The sequence below is a fragment of the Trichomycterus rosablanca genome, chromosome 7, assembly GCF_030014385.1.
Source record: "Trichomycterus rosablanca isolate fTriRos1 chromosome 7, fTriRos1.hap1, whole genome shotgun sequence".
Taxonomy (NCBI): Eukaryota; Metazoa; Chordata; class Actinopteri; order Siluriformes; family Trichomycteridae; genus Trichomycterus; species Trichomycterus rosablanca.
Genome location: NC_085994.1, coordinates 338049 through 347500, shown reverse-complemented (window position 1 = coordinate 347500; position 9452 = coordinate 338049). Strand labels below are relative to the sequence as shown.

Sequence of the window (9452 nt, the reverse complement as noted above, 5' to 3'; positions counted from 1 at the left end):
TAATAATAATAATTCTAACAATATAAAAAATAATAGTTCTAATAATAATAATAATATTAAACAATAATTCTAATAGTAATAATAAAAATATAAATATTAATTCTAATAATAATAATAATAATATTAAAAATAAAAAAAAATTACAATAATAAAAAATTTTTATAAATATTAATTCTAATAATAATAATAGTAATAATAAAAATAATAATTCTAATAATAATAATAATAATAATGACTAATAATAATAATTAATAAATGTTAATAATTCTAATAATTCTAATAATAATAATAATATTAAAAATAATTTTTTTTTACAAAAATAAAAAATAATTATGAATATTAATTCTAATAATAATATTAGTAATAATAGTAATAATTCTAATAATAATATAATAATAATAATAAAAATATAAAAAATAATTCTAATAATAATTCTAATAATAATGATAATAATGATGATAATTCTAATAATAATAATGATAATTCTAATAATAATAATAATAGTAATAATAAAAATAATAATTCTAATAATAATAATAATAATAATGACTAATAATAATAATTAATAAATGTTAATAATTCTAATAATTCTAATAATAATAATAATATTAAAAATAAAAATTGTTTACAAAAATAAAAAATAATTATGAATATTAATTCTAATAATAATAATAGTAATAATAGTAATAATTCTAATAATAATATAATAATAATAATAAAAATATAAAAAATTATTCTAATAATAATTATAATAATAATGATAATAATGATGATAATTCTAATAATAATAATGATAATTATAATAATAATAATAATACTATTATCAATAATAATCATAATAATAATAATAATAATAGTAATAATTACAATAATAATAATAATAATACTATTATCAATAATAATAATAATAATAATAGTAATAATTACAATAATAATAATAATTACAATAATAATAATAATAATAACCCAGCAGTAATAAATGAAATGTATTATTCCTGGTCACACATGTTTTAATCAGGAAGAAACTGCACTGCTGGATGGAATGATTTAATGGACCAGCAGGTGAAAGGACAAAGTCCTTCATCACACACACAGGAAGTAAAATCATTTAATAAAGACCAGGACTGACTGTGACAGAAGAAATAAAAGTGAGATCGATCATTAAAACACTGAGGGTTAAAGCTTAGGCTGCACATGTGCATTATTCCTGTTCATAGGTGACATTACAGGTACCGACATTACAACATGCACGAGAAACTCACATGAACGCGTACGTTCCTCATTTTTAACGGGGGTTTGTAGACACCCCTGCTAAACACTGTGAAGCATGCTGGTGGCAGCATCATGCTTTGGGTCTGTTTCTCCTGGGCTGGAAGTGAGGATTTGGTCAAGGTGGATGGAATATCAGTCAATTTTGACACAAAACCTTTAGGCCTTAGATAAAGAGGAACAACCCAAAGCATACCCCCACATCAACAAGCCCAGACCTGAAGACCTGACGCCCTCCCATGTGACCAATTTGGAGCGCTCTGGCAAGCAAGAGCAGGCAACGATCACCAAGCCAAGATGAGTCGACCCAGTGATCCATCAAAATAAAGTAACACATCCTTAAGAAAAACACGGCTTACCATATCAAACCTGACAGTAATGTTGAAGAAGGTTTAATAGTAAGGAGGATAAATTCCGTGAGCAGATCTAACCCGGTGTTCAGTAAGTCAGTGTGAGTTTCAGGAGGAGACTCACCAAACAGGATAATCAAGAGACAGAGATGAAGTCAGAATCACAACATGAGTTCCAACTTTGATCAGGGAAATAAGACAGAATTTCAATCATTTCTGTAAAGAAATAACATCCCACCCGAGCTCTATAGTCCCACAGCAAGAAACCAGAGAATATAATGAAACCTGAGAGTAGTGGGGTTGTGAATTGGATTCTGAATTGGATGCGTCCAAGTACCAGGTGTACAAGGAATTCCTCTTGGTGCGGGTGTCTACATATTTGAGATCTAATGAAATAATATAGAAAAAGGTTTACTATATATAAACATAGGGTGTGTTGGAAAAGCTAGCTAGCTCTCTCTCTCTACATACACGCATTTCACGTCATCCTACACGCTCCCGAGAAGGAGGCTGTTCCAAATCCTAGATGCCTTAATATGCTCACTAGTAAGGCATCTTAAAACTTCAATGCTATTTTGACTCAAGAACGAGGGCGCATCGGAAGCGTCCTTAGTAGAGATGGAACGATCGATCGGCTATAAATCGATATCGGCCCATTTTTAATCAAAATATGCTATCGGCGATCGGCGATATTTCCCAGATGTGGCCGATCCGGTGGTGTGATATATAAAGACCGTGTTAAGCTTAACAGCTCAGTGGATCGATCCAGACTTTGAGCTACAAAGCACCAACCATCACATCACCATTCATCAACCATCGTACAGAAACCATCGTACAGAAACCATGGTGAAAGCTCTTCACCACCTAAAATAACATCATGAACGTTGTGCATCGTACATAGTTCAGGATCATCTGCTCTGCCTGACGGAAAACGTTTAGCTCCACAGACGGAACGAGTCTGACTCGGTTACAGATCTGTAATAATATCGGTGTAATGAAGCTTTTTAATGTAAGAGAGTCACACAGAATGTTCTGTAGTAGCTGGTGTTCATTTAAAACCACGACATTTATTAATAACAGTAAACACGGAGAGATAACCGAGAAGAGAAACTTACGCTTCACATAAAACTAATCGACTCATGAATCACTTACATTGATACTGTGAACAGAGCGTCTCTCTTAAAGGCACACACACACACACACACACACACACACACACACACACACACACACACACACACACACACACACACACACACACACACGTCAATGCTTCGGGCAGCGGTTTATCTTCACTGTTCGTCCTATTTTTAAGGTTTTTTCAGACTGAACTGTAGAACATCTAACCTGTGTGTGCATGTGTGCATGTGTGCGTGTGTGTATGTGTGTGGTCAGTTAGAGTAATGAGATCTGTGTCTCCTGTGGGTGAAAAATGAATTTCTTTAGTTTTAGAAGTAAAAATGCCCCCTGGTCAGGCACTCGCGCCCCACAGGTTGAAACCCCCCACCCCCCCCCATCGGCATCGGCTATCGGCCGATCGCTCTGAAAAGAAATCGGAGATCTAAATCGGCGTCAAAAACCCCGATCGGTACATCTCTAGTCCTCAGTGATCAAGGCAATCCCAGCATTCAGTGCGGCACGAGTTTTCTCACAGAAACGTGTTATCACTGAAAATGTTATCGCTGTCTAAGTAATGTGTTCGAATAAGCTGCCTTATGAGTGGATGACTTGTTAGAATCCTCTCTACTGAGGCAGCTGCCCGTGTAGGCAGCAAGGCAGCAAGGCAGCTCACTAGTTTTTCGAACACACCCATAGAGACATTAGGATTTTAACGTCAGGACAGGTAGTTACTGCTTACACAAGATTCATCAGTCGTGGACAATTTAGTGTCTCCAGTTCACCTCACTTACACGCCTTTATACTGTGGGAGGAAACCGGAGCTCCCGGAGGAAACCCACACAGACACGGGGAGAACATGCAAACTCCACACAGAAAGGACCCGGACCGCCCCGCCCCGCCTGGGGATCGAACCCAGCTGTGAGGAGACGGTGTTACCCACCGAGCCACCGTGCCGCCCGCAGTGGAGATCGATATAAATATGATACGCAGCAGTATGATGATATAAAATGTTCTATTGTGTTTTAGAGGGTTTAACCAACTTGTGAGCATAACTGTTGATTATAGCTCATTTCTCTCCGTTTATAATCGATTGATTGATTGATTACTTTATTGATCCCCGAAGGAAAACTGCAGTGATACAGCAGCAATTTACAATCATCACAAACATCACACAACGACACGACAATGTAGAACAGCAAAGAATTAAAAATTAAAAGTAATGTAATGCAAAAATAAGATATTAAGATCTAAAGATATATAAAAAATAAGAACAGATAATAGATAAAGATAAAGTATAATGTGTGTGCAAATAAAACAGTACAGTTTAAATTGCACACATAATGTCTATAGCTGCACCTTATAGTCTAGGATTGTAAGTATTCAGTGGCAGGAATCCACGTTAAATAAATACAGCACAAAACAGCACTGTGGCCCCTGACTGAGTGATATTTTCTAAAAGTGGCCCTTGGGCGTGTGACTTCAAGTATCAGTTCCTGGCAAGGTTTGATATCTATACCGCCACGCCTAGCAACATAACCAGTGTTTACAAACTACAGCGGTACCCTGTAACTCCACATTCCCTAAACTCCAAATCTTTGAAACTCGACGCCCTTAGAGGAGAAATTTGTTCCATTAAACTCGACGTGTTCGGCCCTTTAAAAATACTACTTATTTAATTTTAAACTATGTGGTTTAATGTAGTAAAAGAAGGAGACTAGTGCCTTTAGAGAAGGCACTAAACTTCTCTTCATTATTACTGCTCATAAGTTCCTCCACTAATCACATTCCTCACTCGCTGTTTTACTACAGTAAGTCACGCTAAGTTTTGTGCACCGCCGTCACACTTCATAGGAAATAACGGCACAGCGAGAAAAGTAAAAGCGGTTTAATCACTTCTCGTGTGAATGCGCCGGTGCTGAAGGGAATACGGCATCTCCACCACTAAGAAGCGTCAAGAAACAATAAAGAAGTAAAACTAAAGTGCAGCTTTTATTGTATTTTTATTGATGTGTAACTGTTAGTAATTGTATTTCAGTGTGTTTATATTATATTTGTGTTATTTTCAGTGTTTAAGTGTCAAAAACAACCTCATTATTTTACATGAGACTAAAATATCTGCAGCTCCACGGGACCATGGACGCATTAACAGGTTTCACAAACATCCTTATGGGGAAAAATACCTCGAAACTCAACGTCTGCTGAGGTTGAGTTTCAAGGTACCAGTGTATATAAGAAATAAAGAAGTAAATAAAGTAAATAATTAAATGGAATCTAAAAAGAAGCTCATTTATCCCAACATAAGTTTGTGTAAATAAAAATCAGACTAACATTGGTTGCTTTGTTGTTGAATGTAAACAATCTGTTTTTGCACTTTATGTTTTGATAATATATATTATTATGATATTATAGTGTAATTTAAATAAATACTGTGTTTACATGATTGTATGTATTTAAGTTAGTAATGAGCTTGTCATGTAGTAAGCGCTAGTTTTGCACTGCTAAAGCCTGATCCACCCTCAGTTTATCATTTAATATAAATAAAAGTAGGTTTTTAATCAGAAAACTTTATTATTTAAAATAAACACATGTTTATGGGTTGAAATGTGAACATATTTAGGAGATTCCTCAACAAATCTGCTCGCTAAGCTAATCCAGTTCTTGGAGTGGCTGAGCCCAGGGCGCGCACTATCCTACTAAATACAGTGTTTAATTAGTAATTTATTTAGTCATTTAATTAATACACGAGTACTAGTTAAGCATGTGTAAATGTAACACATTAGTTAATACGTTAATCTGTACAAAACCTATTTCTAACATAGCCTTAATACTTAGAGCAAGACAGCTAGCTGTTATTATTTTTCCCACCCGTAACGCGCGCACATGTCCCGCCTTCTCTTGTCTAATTGGCTAGAGCTATCAAGCAGCTGGATTCTGATTGGCTACCAGAATATAGCCCGACCTCAACTAGCCAATCACAAAGCTGAAATGCCAGAGAACGCGTGAGAAACAAAACGCAGCTTGTGTTAGCTGGTTAGTTTTTAGCCGTTTTAAGCTCTCGGTTGCTAACTAGCCAGCCAACACTTCGACCCGAATCTCATGCTATTCTGACAGAACATTTAGTGAAACAGACATGATTAAGACGGGGTTACCTGTCGGGTTGGATTTGTATATCGGTTGAACACATGTTTGTGTGTTTCAGGCTGTAAAGTTGAGTTTAGTTTAAATTCCTCTCAGAAGAAGCTAGCCGCGGGTTAGCCGTTGTCTCTTTAAGCTAGTGAGGTGTCGTTCGCTAATGAGTCGACTCTTCAAATCGACTCTTTTGGGTGAACGGTTTGAGTCGACTCGCTGAAAAGAGCAGTGGTTTAAAACCAATTTTAGCGTTAAAAATGTCAATTAAAATCATAGAGTGCATAAATATTACTGTATTTTTTAATCAGATGACTGTATAGTACATTATTACTGAGCAAACTAATGATAAAGTAAATAAATAGACCGGTCAGCATATTAGTGAACACGTTCGAATTATTTATCCTTATCATTAATGAATAGGTTTGAAGAGCATCAACAGCCCTGATTTCATATTCAAACTGCAATGTCATTCATTTACCTATTTTATTATGATCTTAATACTTGTCAGGACTCGTTAGTCCAGGTTTACTTACATGCAATAGGATGAAAAGCAGAAAACATCCAGTACATGGGAGTTTTATATGTAAATGCACCTGTATGTTTGTGGCATTTAGCAGACTTACACTTATCACAGTCTACAGTTCATATAATCGAGTGTTAAGGGCAACTTGAAAATGGTGGGGCTTGAACTTAAACCTCATGATTACTAGTCCAGTACATTAACTACTGAGCTAACACTGCCCATGCACCTTGTGTCTGAGGGGGCCGACAATAACAGGTTTATAACCCCAAACAATCACTCTTTACATCTGTGGTAAGCTCTAAAGAATGCACAGTGCTTCAGACATTGAGATAGATGGACTACATCAGCAGAAGACCACACCAGGTCTTCTAAGGCACCAGACATTTAACCAGGCCCTATTAAAGCTTGGCTGTTCTGATTATTTTTAATTCCTGCCGTGACGTACAGATTATAGATGACAAATGATTTGTGTACACATGGTTCTAACCTACCTTGTGTCAACAGTTTAGGCTCCTGGTGCTGCTGCTGCTGGTTTAGTAATGTGGGTAATGTTTTCTAATCCCTATCTGAGTATTGTTGCTGACTTTTGGGACCTGCTGGGTTCTTACGCTAGGCTTTTAACCCTCTTGGTTCCAGGGGTGTCGTATGATGGCTGATCCTGTGCTCTGACCCCAGGTTCCAAACAAGCTGGACTGTGCAGAACAAAAGTATTTCATAGTATTGTACACATGTAGACGTATATGCTAAATAAAGGTGTTTCATCTGACCCTAGATTGTCACCACAGCAGATCATTCTTCTCCATCACACCGACCACCTACATGTCGTCCACATCACATCCATAAACCTCTGTAGAACATTCCTCTTTCACCTCCTTCTCCTCCTTCTCCCCAGTGGTCCAACACTAGGATAGTTTCCTCCAGTACTTCGCTGACCACTAGTACTAGAGGTGGACGTTGTAAACCTGCCTTAAACGATTCGATTTACATTGTCACATTTAGCGGACGCTTTTATCCAAATCAACTTACAGTACTGTGACAGTACACGTTCAATCTAAGCAATTGAGGGTTTAGGGCCGTGCTCAAGGGCCCAACAGCAGCAACCTGGTGGGGCTTGAACTGGCAACCTTCTGATTACTAATCCACTACTGTAACCCCTGGGCTACAGCTTGACTTTTGATTTGCATATCAGCTATTTTTGACCAAGGAGTTTAATTCTTAATACTGAATTCTATCATCCTTATACTGTAGATGCACCACTGATCCAGACTGCTGGTATTTGATGATAATAGCTCTCACTGTGGTTTGGTGGAGTCCTAGATCCGTGGAAATGTCTTTTTAACCCTTACAAGACTACTAGATGAGCTCTGCTAACTCCAATCACCTTCGTGTAATGTATGAGTATAATATTTGCAGTAGATACACTACATGACCAAAAGTATGTAGACACCCAGACTTTAGCTTGTTGGGCAAAGCCATAACAGCCATCTGTCAACATCCGGTCTTTAGGGAAGGCATTCTGCAAGAAGGAATTTGTGCCCGTTTAATCAAAAGCGCACTTGTGAAGCTGGACGTGAAAGTCCTGGCTTGCGGTCATTGTTCCGATTCGTCCAAAATGTGTTCATAACCTGTCATAACAGTCATGCTTTTTTAAGTTCAGGACGTGTCCCAAATGCAAATGTTTGTGACCAGTCAGTCTATGAGCTGCATTTCTGTTCATTTCTACTGTTTCCCTTTAACTAAGTTGTAAATGTTGTGAATTATTTAACCCTCAAATTTACACATTTTTAAAACAGCAGCTGAATGAAGTTGTTTGTTTTATATAAATAAAGTCACAAAGACGTTGTGTGTAGATTTAAAGTGGATTTATGCATTAAAAACATGTTTAAAAGAAACATCTCTGACACCTAGAAACAAACCTGGGCTGCTTGAGTTGTGTAACACCACCATACCACCCGTTATCAGATTATAGGAGGGGGGGTCTCACCCTCATCCAGTAAACAGTCACTGTTACAAAAGTGATGAAGGAAACACCAGATCCGATGTTCCATCCTGTGATAAATATAAATACAGTCACATGGGCTCGGGAGCGCTTCAGAATATCGTTGTTACTTAACACGGTCCGCCGCTGCGTCAAGAAATCTAATCTGAACTCTATTACTCACAGAGATCGCCCTCGGCTTGCTCAACAGGGGTTTTTGTATCTGTTGGTCCTGGATTTTGTAAAGTTGCTTTGAGACAATGTATATTGTAAAAAGCGCTATATAAATAAAGTTGACTTGACTTGACTAGAGAGAAAGTCGTACATCAATTCTATACAGAAACACCTCCGAGTTCTCTGGGCTCATCTCAGTCCACGGTTCAGCTTGAGTTCTCAGTGACAAAGATGACAAGGACCATCCGGACTGTTATCAGTGAAAGATGTAAAATCTATCACAGTTATATGGTATCACGTGTCTCTTAAAAATCCCAACATACGCCTCCGTGTCCGTGGTCCCCTCACACATATGCAAATCAGCAATGCTGTGAAAGACAATGGCAGGCATCTACAACAGCGTGCTCGACCGGCCTGCCTGCAGTCCAGATCTGTCTCCTAATGAAAATGTTTGGTGCATCATGAAGAGGAGAATCAGGTGACGGCGACTTCAAGAATACTTCAGAAAATCAAAATCAAAGCAACCTGAAACTCTGTTACACACCGAGAAAGTCGTACATCAATTCTATCTCTGGGCCTGAGCTCATCTCTGATGGACCGAAAGACAGTGGACACGTGCTGTGGTCAGACGAGTCCGCGCTTCAGCTTGTCGAGTTCATGACAGACAAAAAGGGCCATCCGTACTGTTATTAGTGAAAGACGCACAAGCAACGTCTATCATGGTTTTATGGCAGCATGTGTCTCTCTAAAATTCCATTATTATTTCAGCAGGGCGATGCCAGGCATCGTAGACACAGAGTGCGTGTGCTTGAGCGGTTTACTGTTTTCTTGACCCTGGCTGACCTCTAGTGCACAGTTGTGTAAGCAACCACGCAAGGGGCCCCTAATCCAGGGGTCATTTACTATCATT

At 37.7% G+C, this 9452-nt stretch overlaps 1 protein-coding gene across 1 annotated transcript in view; it reads right to left on the bottom strand.

Annotated features, from left to right (window-relative positions):
* The window catches only part of csnk1g2b (casein kinase 1, gamma 2b), a 31310-nt gene extending 25297 nt beyond the window's left edge, over nucleotides 1-6013 (bottom strand). The window contains exon 1 of the mRNA XM_062998783.1: nucleotides 5888-6013. The gene's annotated coding sequence lies outside the window, so the exon portion shown is untranslated. The remainder of the gene's footprint in view (nucleotides 1-5887) is intronic.
* Nucleotides 6014-9452: the final 3439 nt, after the last annotated feature.